The following is a 17,293-nucleotide window of genomic DNA, read 5'->3' on the forward strand; positions in this document are numbered from 1 at the left end:
GCTCGTTTGCAGTCACTGTATCTGTACTCGACATGAATGCTTGTTGACCGAGCCCGGTTAGCTCAGTCGGTAGAGCGTTGGACTTTTAATCCAACGGTCAAGGGTTCAAGTCCCTTATCGGGCGCAGTTTTTGTGACAATGCCTTCGTGACATTTTACCCTTGTATGCTTGAGTATAGGTTCATTGAACAAAGAAACACGGGTCTTGCAGCACCTCCCAGATGGTCTAGTGGTTAGGATTCCTGGCTCTCACCCAGGCGGCCCGGGTTCAATTCCCGGTCTGGGAACTCTTTTCCTACACTTTGCCTTTTGTGCACGCACAGAAAATCGTTTGCAGTCACTGTATCTGTACTCGACATGAATGCTTGTTGACCCAGGCCCGGTTAGCTCAGTCGGTAGAGCATTGGACTTTTAATCCAACGGTCAAGGGTTCAAGTCCCTTATCGGGCGCAGTTTTTGTGACAATGCCTTCGTGACATTTTACCCTTGTATGCTTGAGTTTAGGTTCATTGAACAAAGAAACACGGGTCTTCCAGCCCCTCCCAGATGGTCTAGTGGTTAGGATTCCTGGCTCTCACCCAGGCGGCCCGGGTTCAATTCCCGGTCTGGGAACTCTTTTCCTACACTTTGCATTTTGTTCACGCACAGAAAATCGTTTGCAGTCACTGTATCTGTACTCGACATGAATGCTTGTTAACCCAGGCCCGGTTAGCTCAGTCGGTAGAGCTTTGGACTTTTAATCCAACGGTCAAGGGTTCAAGTCCCTTATCGGGCGCAGTTTTTGTGACAATTCCTTCGTGACATTTTACCCTTGTATGCTTGAGTTTAGGTTCATTGAACAAAGAAACACGGGTCTTCCATCACCTCCCAGATGGTCTAGTGGTTAGGATTCCTGGCTCTCACCCAGGCGACCCGGGTTCAATTCCCGGTCTGGGAACTCTTTTCCTACACTTTGCCTTTTGTGCACGCAACGAAAATCGTTTGTAGTCACTGTATCTGTACTCGACATGAATGCTTTTTGACCGAGCCCTGTTAGCTCAGTCGGTAGAGCGTTGGACTTTTAATCCAACGGTCAAGGGTTCAAGTCCCTTATCGGGCGCAGTTTTTGTGACAATGCCTTCGTGACATTTTACCTTTGTATGCTTGAGTTTAGGTTCATTCAACAAAGAAACACGGGTCTTCCACCACCTCCCAGATGGTCTAGTGGTTAGGATTCGTGGCCCTCACCCAGGCGGCCCGGGTTCAATTCCCGGTCTGGGAACTCTTTTCCTACACTTTGCCTTTTGTGCACGCACAGAAAATCGTTTGCAGTCACTGTATCTGTACTCGACATGAATGCTTGTTGAGCGAGCCCGGTTAGCTCAGTCGGTAGAGCGTTGGACTTTTAATCCAACGGTCAAGGGTTCAAGTCCCTTATCGGGCGCAGTTTTTGTGACAATGCCGTCGTGACATTTTACCCTTGTATGCTTGAGTTTAGGTTCATTGAACAAAGAAACACGGGTCTTCCAGCCCCTCCCAGATGGTCTAGTGGTTAGGATTCCTGGCTCTCACCCAGGCGGCCCGGCTTCAATTCCCGGTCTGGGAACTCTTTTGCACACTTTGCCTTTTGTGCACGCACAGAAAATCGTTTGCAGTCACTGTATCTGTACTCGACATGAATGCTTGTTGACCGAGCCCGGTTAGCTCAGTTGGTAGAGCGTTGGTAGAGAATATGTATACGATTACGACGATAAAGTACATTGTCAGGAGTACGAACTATATAGGAGCGCGGTGACAAAACCTTGTCAATAACTCCGACCTCTGTCCATGTGCGGCGAAGAAAATCAAACAGTTTTACAGGGGTACCAGGCTTTAAAACACTTAATGGTTTTGAACCTACATCAAAATAACGTTTTTGTACTGTTTTTTCGGCATGAAAAGGGCGTTTGGGCAAATTATGACACCTAAGCTTTTCTTCACAAATAGGCAAATTACTTCTAGTTTGCCTTCCCATGAGCAACTGTGACGGGGATAAACCACACTGTAAAGGCGAACTACGATAAATTAACAAATTCAAATCAAAGTCCTGGCCACTGGCAACAGATTTTTAACGGTTTGTACCGTCTTTTCCGCAAGTCCATTAGATTGCGGAAAATGGGGACTTGATGTTAAATGACAGAAGTCTCAAGATTGTGAAAAACATCTAAATTCACGGGAGGAAAATTGTGGCCCGTTGTCGCTAAATACTTTAAGCGGCACACCAAAGCGAGAAAACGTTTTCTTAAGACATGTAATAACTGCATCGCTAGAAGTGTTGGTAATACAATAAACATCGGGATAACCTGAATAATAATCAACAAGTACTAAATACGACCGACCATTATACGAACATAAATCAACACCTATTTTTTCACAGGGAAACTTGGGAATTTCATGTGGATTCAAGGGTTCTTTTTGCAAACGCGGTCTGTAACGCATACATGTTGAACATGCGGACACCAAATTTGATATGTCCTTGTTAATTCCAGGCCAATACACTAATTCGTGGGCACGACCTTTGCATTTAACTTCCCCCATATGGCCTTCATGCAGCTTAGCTAGAATTGACCGTCTCATTTTCCGGGGAATGACTATTTTGCTTCCTTTAAACAGGACACCATCATTTACGGACAGTTCATCACGGATTTTCCAAAATACCTGGGAGTCTGGTGTGCAATTTGCGGAACGTTCGGGCCAACCATTGTAAACGTAATGCACGATGTCTATTGACTGGGGATCTCGTTCAGTTTCTTCACGAAGTTGCGCCATAGCATTGGAGGAGATTGGAAGTGATGACACAACCAAATGAACATAACGTTCCACATCAGCGTGTGATTGCAAATCTTCGGTTTCTTGAGTAACACTTCTCGACAAAGCATCGGCTGTGTGCATGAACTTTCCTGGAGTATAGATTACATTAAAGTCATACGAATGCAGACGTATCATCAGACGTTGTACCCTTATTGGACAATTGTTTAAGTTTTTTTTAAACAACGGAACTAATGGTTTGTGATCAGTTTCTATGCATATGTGTTGACCATATTTGAACTGATGAAACCGCTCACACGCAAATGTTACCGCAAGGAGTTCCTTTTCAATTTGTGTGTAGCGCGTTTCAGCATCAATCATTGCTCTAGAGGCGTAGGACACAGGATACCACTCTTTGTCATGCATCTGAAGCAATACCGCACCAAGAGCTTCTTTTGAGGCGTCTGCGGATACCTTTATTGGAAGTACAGGATTAAAATGTTTAAGAATGGGTTGGCTAGAAATTACCCTCTTTAATTCTATCCACGCTTTTTCTTCGTTACTGGTCCAGTTCCATTCACTATCTTTATGCACCAGTGAGCGAAGTTGCGCAGTTTTTTCTGACACATCGGGAATATACCGTGCAAGATAGTTCACCATGCCCAGAAAGCGTTGAACATCACGCTTGTTTGCTGGTCGAGACATCGTCTCAATGGCTCGAACCTTCTTTGGATCTGGTTGCAAACCACCTGCACTTGAAACATCTCCCATGAACGTTAAACGATTGACACAAAAAACGCATTTTTCACGATTCAATCGTAAATTTGACTTCCTAGCTTGTTTCAAAACCATGTGGAGTCGCCTGTCATGTTCTTCTTTGGAACTGCCCCACACAATAATATCGTCCATTGACGTGTCAACACCGTCCATGTGCTCAAACAAGGAATGTACAGCACGATGAAATACTTCTGGGGCGGACGAGATGCCAAACGGTAAACGCAAAAACCTGTACCTTCCGAAGGGAGTATTAAATGTACACAGCTTCGAACTTTCTTCGTCAATTTTTATTTGCCAAAAACCACTCACAGCATCCAACTTGCTAAAAAACTTTGCATTACTAAATTGTGACATTAATTCCTCCCGAGTGGGTAACATGTAATGTTCACGCATGATTGATTTATTGAGGTCACGGGGATCAAGACAAACACGAAGTTTTCCGTTCTTTTTGTTCACAATTACTAAGGAGTTTACCCATCTGGTTGGTTCAGTCACTTCTGTTATAACACCTAATCCTTTCATTCTCTGAAGTTCTTCTTTCAACTTTGGTTTCAGCAGATACGGAACTTTTCGACTCGGATGGATGACTGGAGTGGCATTGGAGTTCAACCTAATTGAGTATGTATCTGGAAGACAACCGAGACCATTAAAAATATCCTCGTATTCGCGGTCAAGATTACCACACTGCTCTATAGACTCCACTGCGTGTACACGATTGATAAGCATTAACGCCTCTGCACCAAAAAGACCGATAAGTGGTTGAGTTTTAGCTTGGACAACAAAGAACTTCATCACGTGCGCATGGTTTCGGAATGTGACATTTAAAGTGCAAACACCATACACAAATATCTTATGATTGGCAAACGCAGTTAGCACAATATTGGTACTTTCGATACGAGGTGTACTGGAGATAGCTTTAATATCTGATAGCGAAATTAGGTTCACCTGGGCACCAGTGTCAATTTTACAGGTAAACTGTTTTCCATTTAATCTCAATGGAACTAACCAATCTTTTGAAGTGACAACGGTACTCACTGTATTAACGTGAAAAGAAGTTTCCTTCACTTCATTGACTCTTCGGTTGCTACAACATCTTGAGTAGTGGCCAAGTTTTCCACAATGGAAACAAGGTTTCCCCCGGGCTGAACATGCACCTGAAGCGTGAATTAAAGCACATCCTTCACACCGCAGGTTCCTTTTGTTGGACCTGAAACGACTTGTCCCCGGGGTTAATTGTTGATTATTGACAACCCACACGTTATTCTCTTGGCTCCTAATTACAGCAGCTTGTAGTTTAACTACTTCATTTGAACGACAAATAGAAAGACATTTTTCTAGGGTCAGGTCAACTTCTTTTAAAAGAACTTCACGAACCTTGTAGTCAGAAATTCCACAAACCACTCTATCCCGGATTAATGAGTCACTAAGATTCTCAAACTCACAATGTGCAGAAAGATTTTTTAGCTCGGTGGCATATTGATCAATATTTTCACCATCCTGTTGGTTTCGGTTGTTAAATTTATAACGTTCAAATGTTACGTTCTTTTTGGGGCAGAAATACAGTTGAAATTCATTCCCTATGACATCAAATTTCATGTCATTTCCAGTTTCGAACTTAAAAGAATTGTAAATCTGAATGCCATCACCTTCCATAACATGAAGAAGCAACGCAGACTTACTTTTGTCGGACTTGCTGTCACCACCAATCGCCGTCAGATAGAGCTTGAATCTCTGGACAAACCTTTTCCAGTTCTCGGCCATATTGCCATTCCACTGCATTGCCGGGGGGTAGAGAAACTGCTGATTTGTCCATCTTAATTAGAGGCGTGAACGCACTTCTGACACCATGTATTGAATGAAACAGCGATACAACAAGCCCACAGCTACAAGACACTTCGAATGACCGTAAAGGTTAAACTCACGCTTTTATATGGGCATGCGGCAAGGTCGTCACAAGGGGGGGCAATATACTTAATGCGTCACAAGGTGGCGCAATATACATTACAGTTAGGATTCCTGGCTCTCACCCAGGCGGTCCGGGTTCTATTCCCAGTCTGGGAACTCTTTTCCTACACTTTGCCTTTTGTGCACGCACAGAAAATCGTTTGCAGTCACTGTATCTGTACTCGACATGAATGCTTGTTGAGCGAGCCCGGTTAGCTCAGTCGGTAGAGCGTTGGACTTTTAATCCAACGGTCAAGGGTTCAAGTCCCTTATCGGGCGCAGTTTTTGTGACAATGCCTTCGTGACATTTTACCCTTGTATGCTTGAGTTTAGGTTCGTTGAACAAAGAAACACGGGTCTTGCAGCACCTCCCAGATGGTCTAGAGGTTAGGATTCCTGGCTCTCTCCCAGGCGGCCCTCGTTAAATTCCCGGTCTGGGAACTCTTTTCCTACACTTTGCCTTTTGTGCACGCACAGAAAATCGTTTGCAGTCACTGTATCTGTACTCGACATGAACGCTTGTTGACCGAGCCCGGTTAGATCAGTCGGTAGAGCGTTGGACTTTTAATCCAACGGTCAAGGGTTCAAGTCCCTTATCGGGCGCAGTTTTTGTGACAATGCCGTCGTGACATTTTGCCCTTGCATGCTTGAGTTTAGGTTCATTGAACAAAGAAACACGGGTCTTCCAGCACCTCCCAGATGGTCTAGTGGTTAGGATTCCTGGCTCTCACCCAGGCGGCCCGGGTTCAATTCCCGGTCTGGGAACTCTTTTCCTACACTTTGCCTTTTGTGCACGCACAGAAAATCGTTTGCAGTCACTGTATCTGTACTCGACATGAACGCTTGTTGACCGAGCCCGGTTAGCTCAGTCGGTAGCGCGTTGGACTTTTAATCCAACGGTCAAGGGTTCAAGTCCCTTATCGGGCGCAGTTTTTGTGACAATGCCTTCGTGACATTTTACCCTTGTATGCTTGAGTTTAGGTTCATTGAACAAAGAAACACGGGTCTTGCAGCACCTCCCAGATGGCCTAGAGGTTAGGATTCCTGGCTCTCACCCAGGCGGCCCGGGTTCTCTTTTCCTACACTTTGCCTTTTGTGCACGCACAGAAAATCGTTTGCAGTCACTGTATCTGTACTCGACATGAATGCTTGTTGACCGAGCCCGGTTAGCTCAGTCGGTAGAGCGTTGGACTTTTAATCCAACGGTCAAGGGTTCAAGTCCCTTATCGGGCGCAGTTTTTGTGACAATGCCTTCGTGACATTTTACCCTTGTATGCTTGAGTTTAGGTTCGTTGAACAAAGAAACACGGGTCTTGCAGCACCTCCCAGATGGTTTAGTGGTTAGGATTCCTGGCTCTCTCCCAGGCGGCCCTCGTTCAATTCCCGGTCTGGGAACTCTTTTCCTACACTTTGCCTTTTGTAATGCACAGAAAATCGTTTGCAGTCACTGTATCTGTACTCGACATGAACTCTTGTTGACCGAGCCCGGTTAGCTCAGTCGGTAGAGCCTTGGACTTTTAATCCAACGGTCAAGGGTTCAAGTCCCTTATCGGGCGCAGTTTTTGTGACAATGCCGTCGTGACATTTTGCCCTTGCATGCTTGAGTTTAGGTTCATTGAACAAAGAAACACGGGTCTTCCAGCACCTCCCAGATGGTCTAGTGGTTAGGATTCCTGGCTCTCACCCAGGCGGCCCGGGTTCAATTCCCGGTCTGGGAACTCTTTTCCTACACTTTGCCTTTTGTGCACGCACAGAAAATCGTTTGCAGTCACTGTATCTGTACTCGACATGAACGCTTGTTGACCGAGCCCGGTTAGCTCAGTCGGTAGCGCGTTGGACTTTTAATCCAACGGTCAAGGGTTCAAGTCCCTTATCGGGCGCAGTTTTTGTGACAATGCCGTCGTGACATTTTACCCTTGTATGCTTGAGTTTAGGTTCATTGAACAAAGAAACACGGGTCTTCCAGCACCTCCCAGATGGTCTAGTGGTTAGGATTCCTGGCTCTCACCCAGGCGGCCCGGGTTCAATTCCCGGTCTGGGAACTCTTTTCCTACACTTTGCCTTTTGTGCACGCACAGAAAATCGTTTGCAGTCACTGTATCTGTACTCGACATGAATGTTTGTTGACCGAGCCCGGTTAGCTCAGTCGGTAGCGCGTTGGACTTTTAATCCAACGGTCAAGGGTTTAAGTCCCTTATCGGGCGCAGTTTTTGTGACAATGCCTTCGTGACATATTATCCTTGTATGCTTGAGTTTAGGTTCATTGAACAAAGAAACACGGGTCTTCCAGCACCTCCCAGATGGTCTAGTGGTTAGGATTCCTGGCTCTCACCCAGGCGGTCCGGGTTCTATTCCCGGTCTGGGAACTCGTTTCCTACACTTCGCCTTTTGTGCACGCACAGAAAATCGTTTGCAGTCACTGTATCTGTACTCGACATGAATGCTTGTTGACCGAGCCCGGTTAGCTCAGTCGGTAGAGCGTTGGACTTTTAATCCAACGGTCAAGGGTTCAAGTCCCTTATGGGGCGCAGTTTTTGTGACAATGCCTTCGTGACATTTTACCCTTGTATGCTTGAGTTTAGGTTCATTGAACAAAGAAACACGGGTCTTCCAGCACCTCCCAGATGGTCTAGAGGTTAGGATTCCTGGCTCTCACCCAGGCGGCCCGGGTTCTCTTTTCCTACACTTTGCCTTTTGTGCACGCACAGAAAATCGTTTGCAGTCACTGTATCTGTACTCGACATGAATGCTTGTTGACCGAGCCCGGTTAGCTCAGTCGGTAGAGCGTTGGACTTTTAATCCAACGGTCAAGGGTTCAAGTCCGTTATCGGGCGCAGTTTTTGTGACAATGCCATCGTGACATTTTACCCTTGTATGCTTGAGTTTAGGTTCGTTGAACAAAGAAACACGGGTCTTGCAGCACCTCCCAGATGGTTTAGTGGTTAGGATTCCTGGCTCTCACCCAGGCGGCCCGCGTTCAATTCCCGGTCTGGGAACTCTTTTCCTACACTTTGCCTTTTGTGCACGCACAGAAAATCGTTTGCAGTCACTGTATCTGTACTCGACATGAACGCTTGTTGACCGAGCCCGGTTAGCTCAGTCGGTAGAGCGTTGGACTTTTAATCCAACGGTCAAGGGTTCAAGTCCCTTATCGGGCGCAGTTTTTGTGACAATGCCGTCGTGACATTTTACTCTTGCATGCTTGAGTTTAGGTTCATTGAACAAAGAAACACGGGTCTTCCAGCACCTCCCAGATGGTCTAGTGGTTAGGATTCCTGGCTCTCACCCAGGCGGCCCGGGTTCAATTCCCGGTCTGGGAACTCTTTTCCTACACTTTGCCTTTTGTGCACGCACAGAAAATCGTTTGCAGTCACTGTATCTGTACTCGACATGAATATTTGTTGACCGAGCCCGGTTAGCTCAGTCGGTAGCGCGTTGGACTTTTAATCCAACGGTCAAGGGTTTAAGTCCCTTATCGGGCGCAGTTTTTGTGACAATGCCTTCGTGACATATTATCCTTGTATGCTTGAGTTTAGGTTCATTGAACAAAGAAACACGGGTCTTCCAGCACCTCCCAGATGGTCTAGTGGTTAGGATTCCTGGCTCTCACCCAGGCGGTCCGGGTTCTATTCCCGGTCTGGGAACTCGTTTCCTACACTTCGCCTTTTGTGCACGCACAGAAAATCGTTTGCAGTCACTGTATCTGTACTCGACATGAATGCTTGTTGACCGAGCCCGGTTAGCTCAGTCGGTAGAGCGTTGGACTTTTAATCCAACGGTCAAGGGTTCAAGTCCCTTATGGGGCGCAGTTTTTGTGACAATGCCTTCGTGACATTTTACCCTTGTATGCTTGAGTTTAGGTTCATTGAACAAAGAAACACGGGTCTTCCAGCACCTCCCAGATGGTCTAGAGGTTAGGATTCCTGGCTCTCACCCAGGCGGCCCGGGTTCTCTTTTCCTACACTTTGCCTTTTGTGCACGCACAGAAAATCGTTTGCAGTCACTGTATCTGTACTCGACATGAATGCTTGTTGACCGAGCCCGGTTAGCTCAGTCGGTAGAGCGTTGGACTTTTAATCCAACGGTCAAGGGTTCAAGTCCGTTATCGGGCGCAGTTTTTGTGACAATGCCATCGTGACATTTTACCCTTGTATGCTTGAGTTTAGGTTCGTTGAACAAAGAAACACGGGTCTTGCAGCACCTCCCAGATGGTTTAGTGGTTAGGATTCCTGGCTCTCACCCAGGCGGTCCGCGTTCAATTCCCGGTCTGGGAACTCTTTTCCTACACTTTGCCTTTTGTGCACGCACAGAAAATCGTTTGCAGTCACTGTATCTGTACTCGACATGAACGCTTGTTGACCGAGCCCGGTTAGCTCAGTCGGTAGAGCGTTGGACTTTTAATCCAACGGTCAAGGGTTCAAGTCCCTTATCGGGCGCAGTTTTTGTGACAATGCCGTCGTGACATTTTACTCTTGCATGCTTGAGTTTAGGTTCATTGAACAAAGAAACACGGGTCTTCCAGCACCTCCCAGATGGTCTAGTGGTTAGGATTCCTTGCTCTCACCCAGGCGGCCCGGGTTCAATTCCCGGTCTGGGAACTCTTTTCCTACACTTTGCCTTTTGTGCACGCACAGAAAATCGTTTGCAGTCACTGTATCTGTACTCGACATGAATGCTTGTTGACCGAGCCCGGTTAGCTCAGTCGGTAGCGCGTTGGACTTTTAATCCAACGGTCAAGGGTTCAAGTCCCTTATCGGGCGCAGTTTTTGTGACAATGCCATCGTGACATTTTACCCTTGTATGCTTGAGTTTAGGTTCATTGAACAAAGAAACACGGGTCTTGCAGCACCTCCCAGATGGTCTAGTGGTTAGGATTCCTGCCTCTCACCCAGGCGGCCCGGGTTCAATTCCCGGTCGGGGAACTCTTTTCCTACACTTTGCCTTTTGTGCACGCACAGAAAATCGTTTGCAGTCACTGTATCTGTACTCGACATGAATGCTTGTTGACCGAGCCCGGTTAGCTCAGTCGGTAGCGCGTTGGACTTTTAATCCAACGGTCAAGGGTTCAAGTCCCTTATCGGGCGCAGTTTTTGTGACAATGCCTTTGTGACAGTTTACCCTTGTATGGTTGAGTTTAGGTTCGTTGAACAAAGAAACACGGCTCTTGCAGCACCTCCCAGATGGTCTAGTGGTTAGGATTCCTGGCTCTCACCCAGGCGGCCCGGGTTCAATTCCCGGTCTGGGAACTCTTTTCCTACACTTTGCCTTTTGTGCACGCACAGAAAATCGTTTGCAGTCACTGTATCTGTACTCGACATGAATGCTTGTTGAACGTGCCCGGTTAGCTCAATCGGTAGAGCGTTGGACTTTTAATCCAACGGTCAAGGGTTTAAGTCCCTTATCGGGCGCAGTTTTTGTGACAATGCCTTCGTGACATATTATCCTTGTATGCTTGAGTTTAGGTTCGTTGAACAAAGAAACACGGCTCTTCCAGCACCTCCCAGATGGTCTAGTGGTTAGGATTCCTGGCTCTCACCCAGGCGGTCCGGGTTCAATTCCCGGTCTGGGAACTCGTTTCCTACACTTCGCCTTTTGTGCACGCACAGAAAATCGTTTGCAGTCACTGTATCTGTACTCGACATGAATGCTTGCTGAACGAGCCCGGTTAGCTCAATCGGTAGAGCGTTGGACTTTTAATCCAACGGTCAAGGGTTCAAGTCCCTTATCGGGCGCAGTTTTTGTGACAATGCCATCGTGACATTTTACCCTTGTATGCTTGAGTTTAGGTTCATTGAACAAAGAAACACGGGTCTTCCGGCACCTCCCAGATGGTCTAGTGGTTAGGATTCCTGGCTCTCACCCAGGCGGCCCGGGTTCAATTCCCGGTCTGGGAACTCTTTTCCTACACTTTGCCTTTTGTGCACGCACAGAAAATCGTTTGCAGTCACTGTATCTGTACTCGACATGAATGCTTGTTGAACGTGCCCGGTTAGCTCAATCGGTAGAGCGTTGGACTTTTAATCCAACGGTCAAGGGTTTAAGTCCCTTATCGCGCGCAGTTTTTGTGACAATGCCTTCGTGACATATTATCCTTGTATGCTTGAGTTTAGGTTCATTGAACAAAGAAACACGGGTCTTGCAGCACCTCCCAGATGGTCTAGTGGTTAGGATTCCTGGCTCTCACCCAGGCGGTCCGGGTTCAATTCCCGGTCTGGGAACTCGTTTCCTACACTTCGCCTTTTGTGCACGCACAGAAAATCGTTTGCAGTCACTGTATCTGTACTCGACATGAATGCTTGTTGAACGAGCCCGGTTAGCTCAATCGGTAGAGCGTTGGACTTTTAATCCAACGGTCAAGGGTTCAAGTCTCTTATCGGGCGCAGTTTTTGTGACAATGCCTTTGTGACATTTTACCCTTGCATGCTTGAGTTTAGGTTCATTGAACAAAGAAACACGGGTCTTCCAGCACCTCCCAGATGGTCTAGTGGTTAGGATTCCTGGCTCTCACCCAGGCGGCCCGGGTTCAATTCCCGGTCTGGGAACTCTTTTCCTACACTTTGCCTTTTGTGCACGCACAGAAAATCGTTTGCAGTCACTGTATCTGTACTCGACATGAACGCTTGTTGACCGAGCCCGGTTAGCTCAGTCGGTAGCGCGTTGGACTTTTAATCCAACGGTCAAGGGTTCAAGTCCCTTATCGGGCGCAGTTTTTGTGACAATGCCATCGTGACATTTTACCCTTGTATGCTTGAGTTTAGGTTCATTGAACAAAGAAACACGGGTCTTGCAGCACCTCCCAGATGGTCTTGTGGTTAGGATTCCTTGCTCTCACCCAGGCGGCCCGCGTTCAATTCCCGGTCTGGGAACTCTTTTCCTACACTTTGCCTTTTGTGCACGCACAGAAAATCGTTTGCAGTCACTGTATCTGTACTCGACATGAATGCTTGTTGACCGAGCCCGGTTAGCTCAGTCGGTAGCGCGTTGGACTTTTAATCCAACGGTCAAGGGTTCAAGTCCCTTATCGGGCGCAGTTTTTGTGACAATGCCTTTGTGACATTTTACCCTTGTATGCTTGAGTTTAGGTTCATTGAACAAAGAAACACGGATCTTCCAGCACCTCCAAGATGGTCTAGTGGTTAGGATTCCTGGCTCTCACCCAAGCGGTCCGGGTTCTATTCCCGGTCTGGGAACTCTTTTCCTACACTTTGCCTTTTGTGCACGCACAGAAAATCGTTTGCAGTCACTGTATCTGTACTCGACATGAATGCTTGTTGACCGAGCCCGGTTAGCTCAGTCGGTAGAGCGTTGGACTTTTGATCCAACGGTCAAGGGTTCAAGTCCCTTATCGGGCGCAGTTTTTGTGACAATGCCTTCGTGACATTTTACCCTTGTATGCTTGAGTTTAGGTTCGTTGAACAAAGAAACACGGGTCTTGCAGCACCTCCAAGATGGTCTAGTGGTTAGGATTCCTGGCTCTCACCCAAGCGGTCCGGGTTCTATTCCCGGTCTGGGAACTCTTTTCCTACACTTTGCCTTTTGTGCACGCACAGAAAATCGTTTGCAGTCACTGTATCTGTACTCGACATGAATGCTTGTTGACCGAGCCCGGTTAGCTCAGTCGGTAGAGCGTTGGACTTTTGATCCAACGGTCAAGGGTTTAAGTCCCTTATCGCGCGCAGTTTTTGTGACAATGCCTTCGTGACATATTATCCTTGTATGCTTGAGTTTAGGTTCATTGAACAAAGAAACACGGGTCTTGCAGCACCTCCCAGATGGTCTAGTGGTTAGGATTCCTGGCTCTCACCCAGGCGGTCCGGGTTCAATTCCCGGTCTGGGAACTCGTTTCCTACACTTCGCCTTTTGTGCACGCACAGAAAATCGTTTGCAGTCACTGTATCTGTACTCGACATGAATGCTTGTTGAACGAGCCCGGTTAGCTCAATCGGTAGAGCGTTGGACTTTTAATCCAACGGTCAAGGGTTCAAGTCTCTTATCGGGCGCAGTTTTTGTGACAATGCCTTTGTGACATTTTACCCTTGCATGCTTGAGTTTAGGTTCATTGAACAAAGAAACACGGGTCTTCCAGCACCTCCCAGATGGTCTAGTGGTTAGGATTCCTGGCTCTCACCCAGGCGGCCCGGGTTCAATTCCCGGTCTGGGAACTCTTTTCCTACACTTTGCCTTTTGTGCACGCACAGAAAATCGTTTGCAGTCACTGTATCTGTACTCGACATGAACGCTTGTTGACCGAGCCCGGTTAGCTCAGTCGGTAGCGCGTTGGGCTTTTAATCCAACGGTCAAGGGTTCAAGTCCCTTATCGGGCGCAGTTTTTGTGACAATGCCATCGTGACATTTTACCCTTGTATGCTTGAGTTTAGGTTCATTGAACAAAGAAACACGGGTCTTGCAGCACCTCCCAGATGGTCTAGTGGTTAGGATTCCTTGCTCTCACCCAGGCGGCCCGCGTTCAATTCCCGGTCTGGGAACTCTTTTCCTACACTTTGCCTTTTGTGCACGCACAGAAAATCGTTTGCAGTCACTGTATCTGTACTCGACATGAATGCTTGTTGACCGAGCCCGGTTAGCTCAGTCGGTAGAGCGTTGGACTTTTAATCCAACGGTCAAGGGTTCAAGTCCCTTATCGGGCGCAGTTTTTGTGACAATGCCTTTGTGACATTTTACCCTTGTATGCTTGAGTTTAGGTTCATTGAACAAAGAAACACGGATCTTCCAGCACCTCCAAGATGGTCTAGTGGTTAGGATTCCTGGCTCTCACCCAAGCGGTCCGGGTTCTATTCCCGGTCTGGGAACTCTTTTCCTACACTTTGCCTTTTGTGCACGCACAGAAAATCGTTTGCAGTCACTGTATCTGTACTCGACATGAATGCTTGTTGACCGAGCCCGGTTAGCTCAGTCGGTAGAGCGTTGGACTTTTGATCCAACGGTCAAGGGTTCAAGTCCCTTATCGGGCGCAGTTTTTGTGACAATGCCTTCGTGACATTTTACCCTTGTATGCTTGAGTTTAGGTTCGTTGAACAAAGAAACACGGGTCTTGCAGCACCTCCAAGATGGTCTAGTGGTTAGGATTCCTGGCTCTCACCCAAGCGGTCCGGGTTCTATTCCCGGTCTGGGAACTCTTTTCCTACACTTTGCCTTTTGTGCACGCACAGAAAATCGTTTGCAGTCACTGTATCTGTACTCGACATGAATGCTTGTTGACCGAGCCCGGTTAGCTCAGTCGGTAGAGCGTTGGACTTTTGATCCAACGGTCAAGGGTTTAAGTCCCTTATCGCGCGCAGTTTTTGTGACAATGCCTTCGTGACATATTATCCTTGTATGCTTGAGTTTAGGTTCATTGAACAAAGAAACACGGGTCTTGCAGCACCTCCCAGATGGTCTAGTGGTTAGGATTCCTGGCTCTCACCCAGGCGGTCCGGGTTCAATTCCCGGTCTGGGAACTCGTTTCCTACACTTCGCCTTTTGTGCACGCACAGAAAATCGTTTGCAGTCACTGTATCTGTACTCGACATGAATGCTTGTTGAACGAGCCCGGTTAGCTCAATCGGTAGAGCGTTGGACTTTTAATCCAACGGTCAAGGGTTCAAGTCTCTTATCGGGCGCAGTTTTTGTGACAATGCCTTTGTGACATTTTACCCTTGCATGCTTGAGTTTAGGTTCATTGAACAAAGAAACACGGGTCTTCCAGCACCTCCCAGATGGTCTAGTGGTTAGGATTCCTGGCTCTCACCCAGGCGGCCCGGGTTCAATTCCCGGTCTGGGAACTCTTTTCCTACACTTTGCCTTTTGTGCACGCACAGAAAATCGTTTGCAGTCACTGTATCTGTACTCGACATGAACGCTTGTTGACCGAGCCCGGTTAGCTCAGTCGGTAGCGCGTTGGACTTTTAATCCAACGGTCAAGGGTTCAAGTCCCTTATCGGGCGCAGTTTTTGTGACAATGCCATCGTGACATTTTACCCTTGTATGCTTGAGTTTAGGTTCATTGAACAAAGAAACACGGGTCTTGCAGCACCTCCCAGATGGTCTAGTGGTTAGGATTCCTTGCTCTCACCCAGGCGGCCCGCGTTCAATTCCCGGTCTGGGAACTCTTTTCCTACACTTTGCCTTTTGTGCACGCACAGAAAATCGTTTGCAGTCACTGTATCTGTACTCGACATGAATGCTTGTTGACCGAGCCCGGTTAGCTCAGTCGGTAGCGCGTTGGACTTTTAATCCAACGGTCAAGGGTTCAAGTCCCTTATCGGGCGCAGTTTTTGTGACAATGCCTTTGTGACATTTTACCCTTGTATGCTTGAGTTTAGGTTCATTGAACAAAGAAACACGGATCTTCCAGCACCTCCAAGATGGTCTAGTGGTTAGGATTCCTGGCTCTCACCCAAGCGGTCCGGGTTCTATTCCCGGTCTGGGAACTCTTTTCCTACACTTTGCCTTTTGTGCACGCACAGAAAATCGTTTGCAGTCACTGTATCTGTACTCGACATGAATGCTTGTTGACCGAGCCCGGTTAGCTCAGTCGGTAGAGCGTTGGACTTTTGATCCAACGGTCAAGGGTTCAAGTCCCTTATCGGGCGCAGTTTTTGTGACAATGCCTTCGTGACATTTTACCCTTGTATGCTTGAGTTTAGGTTCGTTGAACAAAGAAACACGGGTCTTCCAGCACCTCCAAGATGGTCTAGTGGTTAGGATTCCTGGCTCTCACCCAAGCGGTCCGGGTTCTATTCCCGGTCTGGGAACTCTTTTCCTACACTTTGCCTTTTGTGCACGCACAGAAAATCGTTTGCAGTCACTGTATCTGTACTCGACATGAATGCTTGTTGACCGAGCCCGGTTAGCTCAGTCGGTAGAGCGTTGGACTTTTGATCCAACGGTCAAGGGTTCAAGTCCCTTATCGGGCGCAGTTTTTGTGACAATGCCTTCGTGACATTTTACCCTTGTATGCTTGAGTTTAGGTTCGTTGAACAAACAAACACGGGTCTTGCAGCACCTCCCAGATGGTTTAGTGGTTAGGATTCCTGGCTCTCTCCCAGGCGGCCCTCGTTCAATTCCCGGTCTGGGAACTCTTTTCCTACACTTTGCCTTTTGTAATGCACAGAAAATCGTTTGCAGTCACTGTATCTGTACTCGACATGAACGCTTGTTGACCGAGCCCGGTTAGCTCAGTCGGTAGAGCCTTGGACTTTTAATCCAACGGTCAAGGGTTCAAGTCCCTTATCGGGCGCAGTTTTTGTGACAATGCCGTCGTGACATTTTGCCCTTGCATGCTTGAGTTTAGGTTCATTGAACAAAGAAACACGGGTCTTCCAGCACCTCCCAGATGGTCTAGTGGTTAGGATTCCTGGCTCTCACCCAGGCGGCCCGGGTTCAATTCCCGGTCTGGGAACTCTTTTCCTACACTTTGCCTTTTGTGCACGCACAGAAAATCGTTTGCAGTCACTGTATCTGTACTCGACATGAACGCTTGTTGACCGAGCCCGGTTAGCTCAGTCGGTAGCGCGTTGGACTTTTAATCCAACGGTCAAGGGTTCAAGTCCCTTATCGGGCGCAGTTTTTGTGACAATGCCATCGTGACATTTTACCCTTGTATGCTTGAGTTTAGGTTCATTGAACAAAGAAACACGGGTCTTCCAGCACCTCCCAGATGGTCTAGTGGTTAGGATTCCTGGCTCTCACCCAGGCGGCCCGGGTTCAATTCCCGGTCTGGGAACTCTTTTCCTACACTTTGCCTTTTGTGCACGCACAGAAAATCGTTTGCAGTCACTGTATCTGTACTCGACATGAATGTTTGT

The 17,293-nt window shown here is 47.4% G+C and overlaps 69 non-coding genes across 69 annotated transcripts; all 69 read left to right on the forward strand.

Moving 5' to 3' along the window:
* Positions 1 to 51: 51 nt before the first annotated feature.
* Trnak-uuu (transfer RNA lysine (anticodon UUU)) lies at positions 52 to 124 on the forward strand. The gene has a single exon. It is a non-coding gene; the product is annotated as a tRNA-Lys (tRNA).
* A 90-nt stretch (positions 125 to 214) lies between these two features.
* Positions 215 to 286, forward strand: Trnae-cuc (transfer RNA glutamic acid (anticodon CUC)). Its single transcript has one exon. It is a non-coding gene; the product is annotated as a tRNA-Glu (tRNA).
* A 90-nt stretch (positions 287 to 376) lies between these two features.
* Trnak-uuu (transfer RNA lysine (anticodon UUU)) lies at positions 377 to 449 on the forward strand. The gene has a single exon. It is a non-coding gene; the product is annotated as a tRNA-Lys (tRNA).
* A 90-nt stretch (positions 450 to 539) lies between these two features.
* Positions 540 to 611, forward strand: Trnae-cuc (transfer RNA glutamic acid (anticodon CUC)). Its single transcript has one exon. It is a non-coding gene; the product is annotated as a tRNA-Glu (tRNA).
* Positions 612 to 701: 90 nt separating this feature from the next.
* Trnak-uuu (transfer RNA lysine (anticodon UUU)) lies at positions 702 to 774 on the forward strand. The gene has a single exon. It is a non-coding gene; the product is annotated as a tRNA-Lys (tRNA).
* A 90-nt stretch (positions 775 to 864) lies between these two features.
* Trnae-cuc (transfer RNA glutamic acid (anticodon CUC)) lies at positions 865 to 936 on the forward strand. Its single transcript has one exon. It is a non-coding gene; the product is annotated as a tRNA-Glu (tRNA).
* Positions 937 to 1,025: 89 nt separating this feature from the next.
* On the forward strand, positions 1,026 to 1,098 carry Trnak-uuu (transfer RNA lysine (anticodon UUU)). Its single transcript has one exon. It is a non-coding gene; the product is annotated as a tRNA-Lys (tRNA).
* A 90-nt stretch (positions 1,099 to 1,188) lies between these two features.
* Positions 1,189 to 1,260, forward strand: Trnae-cuc (transfer RNA glutamic acid (anticodon CUC)). The gene has a single exon. It is a non-coding gene; the product is annotated as a tRNA-Glu (tRNA).
* An 89-nt stretch (positions 1,261 to 1,349) lies between these two features.
* On the forward strand, positions 1,350 to 1,422 carry Trnak-uuu (transfer RNA lysine (anticodon UUU)). The gene has a single exon. It is a non-coding gene; the product is annotated as a tRNA-Lys (tRNA).
* Positions 1,423 to 1,512: 90 nt separating this feature from the next.
* Trnae-cuc (transfer RNA glutamic acid (anticodon CUC)) lies at positions 1,513 to 1,584 on the forward strand. The gene has a single exon. It is a non-coding gene; the product is annotated as a tRNA-Glu (tRNA).
* Positions 1,585 to 5,692: 4,108 nt separating this feature from the next.
* On the forward strand, positions 5,693 to 5,765 carry Trnak-uuu (transfer RNA lysine (anticodon UUU)). Its single transcript has one exon. It is a non-coding gene; the product is annotated as a tRNA-Lys (tRNA).
* A 251-nt stretch (positions 5,766 to 6,016) lies between these two features.
* On the forward strand, positions 6,017 to 6,089 carry Trnak-uuu (transfer RNA lysine (anticodon UUU)). The gene has a single exon. It is a non-coding gene; the product is annotated as a tRNA-Lys (tRNA).
* Positions 6,090 to 6,179: 90 nt separating this feature from the next.
* Trnae-cuc (transfer RNA glutamic acid (anticodon CUC)) lies at positions 6,180 to 6,251 on the forward strand. Its single transcript has one exon. It is a non-coding gene; the product is annotated as a tRNA-Glu (tRNA).
* Positions 6,252 to 6,340: 89 nt separating this feature from the next.
* Positions 6,341 to 6,413, forward strand: Trnak-uuu (transfer RNA lysine (anticodon UUU)). The gene has a single exon. It is a non-coding gene; the product is annotated as a tRNA-Lys (tRNA).
* A 233-nt stretch (positions 6,414 to 6,646) lies between these two features.
* On the forward strand, positions 6,647 to 6,719 carry Trnak-uuu (transfer RNA lysine (anticodon UUU)). The gene has a single exon. It is a non-coding gene; the product is annotated as a tRNA-Lys (tRNA).
* Positions 6,720 to 6,969: 250 nt separating this feature from the next.
* Trnak-uuu (transfer RNA lysine (anticodon UUU)) lies at positions 6,970 to 7,042 on the forward strand. Its single transcript has one exon. It is a non-coding gene; the product is annotated as a tRNA-Lys (tRNA).
* Positions 7,043 to 7,132: 90 nt separating this feature from the next.
* On the forward strand, positions 7,133 to 7,204 carry Trnae-cuc (transfer RNA glutamic acid (anticodon CUC)). The gene has a single exon. It is a non-coding gene; the product is annotated as a tRNA-Glu (tRNA).
* Positions 7,205 to 7,293: 89 nt separating this feature from the next.
* On the forward strand, positions 7,294 to 7,366 carry Trnak-uuu (transfer RNA lysine (anticodon UUU)). Its single transcript has one exon. It is a non-coding gene; the product is annotated as a tRNA-Lys (tRNA).
* Positions 7,367 to 7,456: 90 nt separating this feature from the next.
* On the forward strand, positions 7,457 to 7,528 carry Trnae-cuc (transfer RNA glutamic acid (anticodon CUC)). Its single transcript has one exon. It is a non-coding gene; the product is annotated as a tRNA-Glu (tRNA).
* An 89-nt stretch (positions 7,529 to 7,617) lies between these two features.
* Trnak-uuu (transfer RNA lysine (anticodon UUU)) lies at positions 7,618 to 7,690 on the forward strand. The gene has a single exon. It is a non-coding gene; the product is annotated as a tRNA-Lys (tRNA).
* A 90-nt stretch (positions 7,691 to 7,780) lies between these two features.
* Trnae-cuc (transfer RNA glutamic acid (anticodon CUC)) lies at positions 7,781 to 7,852 on the forward strand. Its single transcript has one exon. It is a non-coding gene; the product is annotated as a tRNA-Glu (tRNA).
* An 89-nt stretch (positions 7,853 to 7,941) lies between these two features.
* On the forward strand, positions 7,942 to 8,014 carry Trnak-uuu (transfer RNA lysine (anticodon UUU)). The gene has a single exon. It is a non-coding gene; the product is annotated as a tRNA-Lys (tRNA).
* A 233-nt stretch (positions 8,015 to 8,247) lies between these two features.
* Trnak-uuu (transfer RNA lysine (anticodon UUU)) lies at positions 8,248 to 8,320 on the forward strand. Its single transcript has one exon. It is a non-coding gene; the product is annotated as a tRNA-Lys (tRNA).
* Positions 8,321 to 8,410: 90 nt separating this feature from the next.
* Positions 8,411 to 8,482, forward strand: Trnae-cuc (transfer RNA glutamic acid (anticodon CUC)). Its single transcript has one exon. It is a non-coding gene; the product is annotated as a tRNA-Glu (tRNA).
* An 89-nt stretch (positions 8,483 to 8,571) lies between these two features.
* Positions 8,572 to 8,644, forward strand: Trnak-uuu (transfer RNA lysine (anticodon UUU)). Its single transcript has one exon. It is a non-coding gene; the product is annotated as a tRNA-Lys (tRNA).
* A 90-nt stretch (positions 8,645 to 8,734) lies between these two features.
* Trnae-cuc (transfer RNA glutamic acid (anticodon CUC)) lies at positions 8,735 to 8,806 on the forward strand. The gene has a single exon. It is a non-coding gene; the product is annotated as a tRNA-Glu (tRNA).
* An 89-nt stretch (positions 8,807 to 8,895) lies between these two features.
* Trnak-uuu (transfer RNA lysine (anticodon UUU)) lies at positions 8,896 to 8,968 on the forward strand. The gene has a single exon. It is a non-coding gene; the product is annotated as a tRNA-Lys (tRNA).
* Positions 8,969 to 9,058: 90 nt separating this feature from the next.
* On the forward strand, positions 9,059 to 9,130 carry Trnae-cuc (transfer RNA glutamic acid (anticodon CUC)). The gene has a single exon. It is a non-coding gene; the product is annotated as a tRNA-Glu (tRNA).
* Positions 9,131 to 9,219: 89 nt separating this feature from the next.
* Positions 9,220 to 9,292, forward strand: Trnak-uuu (transfer RNA lysine (anticodon UUU)). Its single transcript has one exon. It is a non-coding gene; the product is annotated as a tRNA-Lys (tRNA).
* Positions 9,293 to 9,525: 233 nt separating this feature from the next.
* Positions 9,526 to 9,598, forward strand: Trnak-uuu (transfer RNA lysine (anticodon UUU)). The gene has a single exon. It is a non-coding gene; the product is annotated as a tRNA-Lys (tRNA).
* A 90-nt stretch (positions 9,599 to 9,688) lies between these two features.
* Trnae-cuc (transfer RNA glutamic acid (anticodon CUC)) lies at positions 9,689 to 9,760 on the forward strand. The gene has a single exon. It is a non-coding gene; the product is annotated as a tRNA-Glu (tRNA).
* Positions 9,761 to 9,849: 89 nt separating this feature from the next.
* Trnak-uuu (transfer RNA lysine (anticodon UUU)) lies at positions 9,850 to 9,922 on the forward strand. Its single transcript has one exon. It is a non-coding gene; the product is annotated as a tRNA-Lys (tRNA).
* Positions 9,923 to 10,012: 90 nt separating this feature from the next.
* On the forward strand, positions 10,013 to 10,084 carry Trnae-cuc (transfer RNA glutamic acid (anticodon CUC)). Its single transcript has one exon. It is a non-coding gene; the product is annotated as a tRNA-Glu (tRNA).
* An 89-nt stretch (positions 10,085 to 10,173) lies between these two features.
* On the forward strand, positions 10,174 to 10,246 carry Trnak-uuu (transfer RNA lysine (anticodon UUU)). The gene has a single exon. It is a non-coding gene; the product is annotated as a tRNA-Lys (tRNA).
* Positions 10,247 to 10,336: 90 nt separating this feature from the next.
* Trnae-cuc (transfer RNA glutamic acid (anticodon CUC)) lies at positions 10,337 to 10,408 on the forward strand. Its single transcript has one exon. It is a non-coding gene; the product is annotated as a tRNA-Glu (tRNA).
* An 89-nt stretch (positions 10,409 to 10,497) lies between these two features.
* Positions 10,498 to 10,570, forward strand: Trnak-uuu (transfer RNA lysine (anticodon UUU)). The gene has a single exon. It is a non-coding gene; the product is annotated as a tRNA-Lys (tRNA).
* Positions 10,571 to 10,660: 90 nt separating this feature from the next.
* Trnae-cuc (transfer RNA glutamic acid (anticodon CUC)) lies at positions 10,661 to 10,732 on the forward strand. Its single transcript has one exon. It is a non-coding gene; the product is annotated as a tRNA-Glu (tRNA).
* Positions 10,733 to 10,821: 89 nt separating this feature from the next.
* Positions 10,822 to 10,894, forward strand: Trnak-uuu (transfer RNA lysine (anticodon UUU)). The gene has a single exon. It is a non-coding gene; the product is annotated as a tRNA-Lys (tRNA).
* A 90-nt stretch (positions 10,895 to 10,984) lies between these two features.
* Trnae-cuc (transfer RNA glutamic acid (anticodon CUC)) lies at positions 10,985 to 11,056 on the forward strand. Its single transcript has one exon. It is a non-coding gene; the product is annotated as a tRNA-Glu (tRNA).
* An 89-nt stretch (positions 11,057 to 11,145) lies between these two features.
* On the forward strand, positions 11,146 to 11,218 carry Trnak-uuu (transfer RNA lysine (anticodon UUU)). Its single transcript has one exon. It is a non-coding gene; the product is annotated as a tRNA-Lys (tRNA).
* Positions 11,219 to 11,308: 90 nt separating this feature from the next.
* On the forward strand, positions 11,309 to 11,380 carry Trnae-cuc (transfer RNA glutamic acid (anticodon CUC)). The gene has a single exon. It is a non-coding gene; the product is annotated as a tRNA-Glu (tRNA).
* An 89-nt stretch (positions 11,381 to 11,469) lies between these two features.
* On the forward strand, positions 11,470 to 11,542 carry Trnak-uuu (transfer RNA lysine (anticodon UUU)). Its single transcript has one exon. It is a non-coding gene; the product is annotated as a tRNA-Lys (tRNA).
* Positions 11,543 to 11,632: 90 nt separating this feature from the next.
* Positions 11,633 to 11,704, forward strand: Trnae-cuc (transfer RNA glutamic acid (anticodon CUC)). The gene has a single exon. It is a non-coding gene; the product is annotated as a tRNA-Glu (tRNA).
* An 89-nt stretch (positions 11,705 to 11,793) lies between these two features.
* On the forward strand, positions 11,794 to 11,866 carry Trnak-uuu (transfer RNA lysine (anticodon UUU)). The gene has a single exon. It is a non-coding gene; the product is annotated as a tRNA-Lys (tRNA).
* A 90-nt stretch (positions 11,867 to 11,956) lies between these two features.
* Positions 11,957 to 12,028, forward strand: Trnae-cuc (transfer RNA glutamic acid (anticodon CUC)). The gene has a single exon. It is a non-coding gene; the product is annotated as a tRNA-Glu (tRNA).
* An 89-nt stretch (positions 12,029 to 12,117) lies between these two features.
* On the forward strand, positions 12,118 to 12,190 carry Trnak-uuu (transfer RNA lysine (anticodon UUU)). The gene has a single exon. It is a non-coding gene; the product is annotated as a tRNA-Lys (tRNA).
* A 251-nt stretch (positions 12,191 to 12,441) lies between these two features.
* On the forward strand, positions 12,442 to 12,514 carry Trnak-uuu (transfer RNA lysine (anticodon UUU)). The gene has a single exon. It is a non-coding gene; the product is annotated as a tRNA-Lys (tRNA).
* Positions 12,515 to 12,765: 251 nt separating this feature from the next.
* Trnak-uuu (transfer RNA lysine (anticodon UUU)) lies at positions 12,766 to 12,838 on the forward strand. Its single transcript has one exon. It is a non-coding gene; the product is annotated as a tRNA-Lys (tRNA).
* A 251-nt stretch (positions 12,839 to 13,089) lies between these two features.
* Trnak-uuu (transfer RNA lysine (anticodon UUU)) lies at positions 13,090 to 13,162 on the forward strand. The gene has a single exon. It is a non-coding gene; the product is annotated as a tRNA-Lys (tRNA).
* A 90-nt stretch (positions 13,163 to 13,252) lies between these two features.
* Positions 13,253 to 13,324, forward strand: Trnae-cuc (transfer RNA glutamic acid (anticodon CUC)). Its single transcript has one exon. It is a non-coding gene; the product is annotated as a tRNA-Glu (tRNA).
* Positions 13,325 to 13,413: 89 nt separating this feature from the next.
* Trnak-uuu (transfer RNA lysine (anticodon UUU)) lies at positions 13,414 to 13,486 on the forward strand. Its single transcript has one exon. It is a non-coding gene; the product is annotated as a tRNA-Lys (tRNA).
* Positions 13,487 to 13,576: 90 nt separating this feature from the next.
* Trnae-cuc (transfer RNA glutamic acid (anticodon CUC)) lies at positions 13,577 to 13,648 on the forward strand. The gene has a single exon. It is a non-coding gene; the product is annotated as a tRNA-Glu (tRNA).
* An 89-nt stretch (positions 13,649 to 13,737) lies between these two features.
* Positions 13,738 to 13,810, forward strand: Trnak-uuu (transfer RNA lysine (anticodon UUU)). The gene has a single exon. It is a non-coding gene; the product is annotated as a tRNA-Lys (tRNA).
* Positions 13,811 to 13,900: 90 nt separating this feature from the next.
* On the forward strand, positions 13,901 to 13,972 carry Trnae-cuc (transfer RNA glutamic acid (anticodon CUC)). The gene has a single exon. It is a non-coding gene; the product is annotated as a tRNA-Glu (tRNA).
* An 89-nt stretch (positions 13,973 to 14,061) lies between these two features.
* Trnak-uuu (transfer RNA lysine (anticodon UUU)) lies at positions 14,062 to 14,134 on the forward strand. Its single transcript has one exon. It is a non-coding gene; the product is annotated as a tRNA-Lys (tRNA).
* A 251-nt stretch (positions 14,135 to 14,385) lies between these two features.
* Positions 14,386 to 14,458, forward strand: Trnak-uuu (transfer RNA lysine (anticodon UUU)). The gene has a single exon. It is a non-coding gene; the product is annotated as a tRNA-Lys (tRNA).
* Positions 14,459 to 14,709: 251 nt separating this feature from the next.
* Trnak-uuu (transfer RNA lysine (anticodon UUU)) lies at positions 14,710 to 14,782 on the forward strand. Its single transcript has one exon. It is a non-coding gene; the product is annotated as a tRNA-Lys (tRNA).
* A 90-nt stretch (positions 14,783 to 14,872) lies between these two features.
* Positions 14,873 to 14,944, forward strand: Trnae-cuc (transfer RNA glutamic acid (anticodon CUC)). The gene has a single exon. It is a non-coding gene; the product is annotated as a tRNA-Glu (tRNA).
* Positions 14,945 to 15,033: 89 nt separating this feature from the next.
* On the forward strand, positions 15,034 to 15,106 carry Trnak-uuu (transfer RNA lysine (anticodon UUU)). The gene has a single exon. It is a non-coding gene; the product is annotated as a tRNA-Lys (tRNA).
* Positions 15,107 to 15,196: 90 nt separating this feature from the next.
* On the forward strand, positions 15,197 to 15,268 carry Trnae-cuc (transfer RNA glutamic acid (anticodon CUC)). The gene has a single exon. It is a non-coding gene; the product is annotated as a tRNA-Glu (tRNA).
* Positions 15,269 to 15,357: 89 nt separating this feature from the next.
* Trnak-uuu (transfer RNA lysine (anticodon UUU)) lies at positions 15,358 to 15,430 on the forward strand. Its single transcript has one exon. It is a non-coding gene; the product is annotated as a tRNA-Lys (tRNA).
* Positions 15,431 to 15,520: 90 nt separating this feature from the next.
* On the forward strand, positions 15,521 to 15,592 carry Trnae-cuc (transfer RNA glutamic acid (anticodon CUC)). Its single transcript has one exon. It is a non-coding gene; the product is annotated as a tRNA-Glu (tRNA).
* Positions 15,593 to 15,681: 89 nt separating this feature from the next.
* On the forward strand, positions 15,682 to 15,754 carry Trnak-uuu (transfer RNA lysine (anticodon UUU)). Its single transcript has one exon. It is a non-coding gene; the product is annotated as a tRNA-Lys (tRNA).
* Positions 15,755 to 16,005: 251 nt separating this feature from the next.
* Trnak-uuu (transfer RNA lysine (anticodon UUU)) lies at positions 16,006 to 16,078 on the forward strand. Its single transcript has one exon. It is a non-coding gene; the product is annotated as a tRNA-Lys (tRNA).
* A 251-nt stretch (positions 16,079 to 16,329) lies between these two features.
* On the forward strand, positions 16,330 to 16,402 carry Trnak-uuu (transfer RNA lysine (anticodon UUU)). The gene has a single exon. It is a non-coding gene; the product is annotated as a tRNA-Lys (tRNA).
* Positions 16,403 to 16,652: 250 nt separating this feature from the next.
* Positions 16,653 to 16,725, forward strand: Trnak-uuu (transfer RNA lysine (anticodon UUU)). Its single transcript has one exon. It is a non-coding gene; the product is annotated as a tRNA-Lys (tRNA).
* A 90-nt stretch (positions 16,726 to 16,815) lies between these two features.
* Positions 16,816 to 16,887, forward strand: Trnae-cuc (transfer RNA glutamic acid (anticodon CUC)). The gene has a single exon. It is a non-coding gene; the product is annotated as a tRNA-Glu (tRNA).
* An 89-nt stretch (positions 16,888 to 16,976) lies between these two features.
* On the forward strand, positions 16,977 to 17,049 carry Trnak-uuu (transfer RNA lysine (anticodon UUU)). Its single transcript has one exon. It is a non-coding gene; the product is annotated as a tRNA-Lys (tRNA).
* A 90-nt stretch (positions 17,050 to 17,139) lies between these two features.
* Trnae-cuc (transfer RNA glutamic acid (anticodon CUC)) lies at positions 17,140 to 17,211 on the forward strand. Its single transcript has one exon. It is a non-coding gene; the product is annotated as a tRNA-Glu (tRNA).
* Positions 17,212 to 17,293: the final 82 nt, after the last annotated feature.

The sequence above is a fragment of the Phallusia mammillata genome, chromosome 1 (genome assembly GCF_965637545.1).
Source record: "Phallusia mammillata chromosome 1, kaPhaMamm4.hap1.1, whole genome shotgun sequence".
Classification (NCBI taxonomy): Eukaryota; Metazoa; Chordata; class Ascidiacea; order Phlebobranchia; family Ascidiidae; genus Phallusia; species Phallusia mammillata.